This window comes from Eriocheir sinensis, chromosome 37 (assembly GCF_024679095.1).
Source record: "Eriocheir sinensis breed Jianghai 21 chromosome 37, ASM2467909v1, whole genome shotgun sequence".
NCBI classification, from domain to species: domain Eukaryota; kingdom Metazoa; phylum Arthropoda; class Malacostraca; order Decapoda; family Varunidae; genus Eriocheir; species Eriocheir sinensis.
In genome coordinates, this window is record NC_066545.1 from 5,918,489 (window position 1) to 5,922,676 (window position 4,188).

Consider the following 4,188-nt stretch of genomic DNA (forward strand, 5'->3'; position numbering starts at 1 on the left):
TAGCGTATGCTCCCAACTCCACCTCACCAAGTTATACAAAAATAGCCACTGACCTGAGATTATTTTTTTCATTTATATATCGTCAGGAGAGGATAACGGATGCAGGACTTATTTATGCATCAGAACTCCCACGGGGCATAAAAAAAAATGTTCGACAAAAGTCTGTATATTCATTTTTTCATCATATTTTAAACACGATTTCAGTTCACTCTAGAGAAGGTTGAGAAAGGACTTGAGTTACGTTCTTTTTTCCTCCTCACTTCCATTTTTGATTTGATTTATTTCGTTATCTACATTATCATTTTTTATAGAACGGCGGAAAAAAATAGAAGTAAGAATATTTTTATTTAATCACAATGAGAGAGAGAGAGAGAGAGAGAGAGAGAGAGAGAGAGAGAGAGAGAGAGAGAGAGAGAGAGAGAGAGAGAGAGAGAGAGAGAGAGAGAGAGAGAGAGCAGCAATGTCTCTGCGCGAAGTCTCATTAACGAAATAGAGGAGTGGATGGACGTTATCCGGAGACAAGGCGCTCAATATTCTAATGGAAAATATTAATCCGAGATATTGCACTTCCGACACCACCACCGCCGCCGCCGCCGCCACCACCGACAACACCAACACCATAAACAACAACAGCAAGAACACAACAAAATCACCTCCAACACCTCATCAACAATAACAACAACAAAACAACAGCAACACCATTACTGAAACATTTCCCAACTCACATTATTAGTTTCTACTACTACTACTACTACTACTACTACTACTACTACTACTACTACTACTACTACTACTACATTATTCACCAATTTCGAAAGTGGTGTTACTCGAGGTTTCAAGTTAATACCGCTTTCTTTTCTTTTATTTATGTTACCAGCTCTTTCGTCACCATCCACTTTACCCCATTGCGTCATAGCTCTTGCCTCATTCATAGCTACGATAATGACTGGAATGATAATAGTTACTCCTCTTTAAACAGATTTAGCATTATTATCATCATCATCACCACGCAATCAGTGCCAGAGGGGGGAGGGGGGCGCACACAGATAACTTAACTCGCTTGATTGATTACCTGTGGAAAAATGTCAGGTGTGTGCATCCACGTGACTCCAATGAGAGAGAGAGAGAGAGAGAGAGAGAGAGAGAGAGAGAGAGAGAGAGAGAGAGAGAGAGAGAGAGAGAGTGCAATGTTCCCTGCCAATACGGATCACATTTTTTTACAGCTTCACATGGGTTCGACTCGCTCTCACATACGAACCCACGACTGAAGCTTCGAACACCCGGGAGGAGAATGAATGAATGAATGAAAAGCTCAAGTGGGGTTCTGACCTTTGATGTTTTGGTGACGTTTAAAACCACTTTGAAACTCTACCCTTATTGTTGTTGCTGTTGTTTTTGTTGTTGTTGTTGTTTACCAGCTAATCCTATTCTTTTATCTCTGTTGCGTAAATGTAGTTGACCTTTTCTGTTTTCGGTGTGTTAATTAATCAGTTGCCAGAAAGCACGACAAGTGTCTCTAGTTTTACCTTATCTCACTTATCATTCCCGTCACAACCTCTTCACCTGTCCTCCACCTCCCCCGTTTACAACAAGGTAACTCGTGGTGGTGGTGTGTCCGTGGCGTGAAGAGCGCTGATTACAGGTATGACCAGGTGAAGGGGGGGAGTGGGGGGGCTACAGGTGAGGCTGTTATATCACTTAGAATGCCCTTGTATAGCACTGGTAGAAGCGTGTGTGTGGGAGGGGGGTGTTGGTGGGTGTGGATATGTGTGTGGGGGGGAGGGGTTTGGGTGTATGTGGGGGGGGTGGGGGGGTTGTACGTGCTTATTGACTTATCTTTTATCACACACACAAAAAAAAATAGTGATTGGAACTCCTTAAAATTCCACTATGTCTTAACAGTCTTGGCGTTACTGATAAAAAAAAGGATACGGTGTGTTCAGCTTGAGGCAATGTAACACACGGCAGCAGGAGTGGCTGAATGGGTAACGTGATGAAGTATGTAATGAGTCTCGGCTGTTTTACCAAGAAGCTCTCCGCATTAATGAAGGCAAACCACTTGAAACGCTGAAGGGATTTGCTCAGATTGTTAAGTTGCGTTTCTCGTGCAGGTAAAATATTTCGTTGTCATTAGGAGCATTATTTATCCATTTACGCTGTTTCTTCGTTGCGTCATTAAACATGCAATTATATATACGTGTTTTCGCAGCGCTTGTTTTTCTTCTAATCATTGTTTGTTTGTTTTTTCAGATGGAGTGAGTTGTGTCGTTCTTTTTATATATCTCATTATTGCTTTGTGAGGCAACATATTACTCATTACTGAAATAAGTTTGCCTCGTCTCTGGTGAATATACAAATTAATGTTTAGTGGGAATATTATGCCATTCTCTCTCTCTCTCTCTCTCTCTCTCTCTCTCTCTCTCTCTCTCTCTCTAACACACACACACACACACCCCCACGTTTTTTTTTTTTTTTTATCGTTCATGTCGTCTTCTTTTTCCTTCTCCTCCTCCTCCTCCTCCTCCTCCTCCTCCTCCTCCTGTCGTTTCCTTCTCTGTGGCGAATGTGTGGGAATTTGTAGGATACCGCCAAGAGAGGGAAGTGTGTGTGTGTGTGTGTGTGTGTGTGTGTGTGTGTGTGTGTGTGTAGGTCGCGCCCTCAATGACCACACTATTTTCCTCTCGACACTTTTCCTCCCTCCTTCCCTTGTGGATTTCTTTCCCCTTCGTGCCTTTATCTCTCCCCTCCCGCGCCCTCCGCCCTCACTCAGGAAGGGGAGAGATATAAGGCGCGCTGGGGCCGCCGAGGGTAATGGGAAGGGGGAAAGGGTGAGGGGAAGGTCAGGGGGACGGGTGGGGAGTGAGGGGAAAGGAGAGGAGGGGGTCAGTTAAGGCTAATTCCCCCTCTCCCCCTTCCTCCCCCTTCCTCCCCACTCCATTCCCCTCAGAAGCCGTGGTGGTGCATATTCATGTCCAGGAGACACAACCCCGGGTCATTACCGCCCTGAGCGTGGTGGTGGTGGTAGTGGTGGTGGTGGTGGTGTTGGTGGTGTTGGTGGTGGTGATAGTAGTAGTGGTGGTATTCCTGGCTCTCTCTCTTTCTCTCGCTTTGCTCCTTTGTCCCATCCCTCCATCTTCCATTGTTGTTGGTGATGCTGGTTCTCTCATCACCAATTGATCCTCCACACCTCCACCAGTGTTGTTGTCATCTCCTCTTCTCATCACCACCTTTACCATTACTACAAACGAAAAGAATCTTCTCACACTCCTCCCCAGACACATCTATTATTAATTACATCAACCACCACCACCATCATCACTGCTACCACCGCCACCACCACCACCATCATCATCACTACCACCGCCACCACCACCACCATCATTATCACCATCACCAACAACAACAGCATCATCATTATCACCACCACAACCATCATCATCATCATCATCATCATCATCATCATCATCATCATCACCACCACCACCCACCATCATCATCACCACCACGATCACCACCACCATTATCACCACCACCACCACCACCACCATCTTTATCACCACCACCACCACCACCACCACCATCACCACTACCCTTTCCGATACCACCACCAACACCAAACACCACTACCAGCTCCACCGCATTCCCATCCACACTCCACAGTAAGATAAGTATCACCTCCTCCTCCACCACCACCACCACCACCACCACCACCCCTCTCCCACCACCACCACCATCATCACCATTACTAACACTATTGCAGTCACCAGTATCACCACCAGCAAGGCCGGCCCGCGCGCTCTCTCTCTCTCTCTCTCTCTCTCTCTCTCTCTCGACCTATCTTGACTGCCAGAGAGAGAGAGAGAGAGAGAGAGAGAGAGAGAGAGAGAGAGAGAGAGAGAATGAAAAGTGGTGGCACAAAGCAAAACCAAAATATGCTCCAAGAAATACTCAAACAATGATGAAATTCTGAGTACCACGAAGAGGAGAGAATGAATTACCGATAGACAGAGAGTAAATAAGTGAATAATAACGTGATAAAAAGAGACAAATGGTAAAGAACTGAATAGCAGCGTAATACAGACAGACAAATGGTAAATAAACAGTAACGTGGTAAAGATTGAGAAATTGTAAAAAAAAAACCACGAACATAGCAAAAAATAATAATCACATACTAGTGTTATAAATGAT